This window comes from Penaeus monodon, chromosome 24 (assembly GCF_015228065.2).
Source record: "Penaeus monodon isolate SGIC_2016 chromosome 24, NSTDA_Pmon_1, whole genome shotgun sequence".
NCBI lineage: Eukaryota > Metazoa > Arthropoda > Malacostraca > Decapoda > Penaeidae > Penaeus > Penaeus monodon.
The window spans coordinates 31,417,934-31,418,246 of record NC_051409.1 but is presented as its reverse complement, the minus strand read 5'-3'; the positions used below and the strand labels follow the sequence as shown (position 1 = coordinate 31,418,246).

At 41.9% G+C, this 313-nt stretch overlaps 1 protein-coding gene across 2 annotated transcripts in view; it reads right to left on the bottom strand.

The window, feature by feature from the left end:
- The window catches only part of LOC119588721 (pentatricopeptide repeat-containing protein 2, mitochondrial-like), a 14,583-nt gene that overhangs the window by 8,177 nt on the left and 6,093 nt on the right, over positions 1–313 (bottom strand). The gene's annotated exons all lie outside the window — the stretch shown is intronic.

Here is a 313-nt window from a genome sequence, read left to right as displayed (position 1 = left end):
AACATACACATGCACACAATCCCTGGGGAAGGGCCAACTAATGTCCTTTGTATAATCTTATATTGGTGACTCCTTTGCCCTTCTAATGATGATTAGTCTTGGGACAGACAGAATGTCAAGCTGGCTTCCTTGGTGTAATAAACTAATGGAGAGATACTTCTAAAAAGTGGCATTCACAGTATTTCATTTGGCTTTTTCCGTATACATAGAAGTTTTAGAATCTGAGGTTATTTGTCCCCTGGGATTCTATTCCCTCGGCGGCCTAAATATTTACCTACGCCCTATCTACATCCCTCTCCTCTGCCTCAGACAC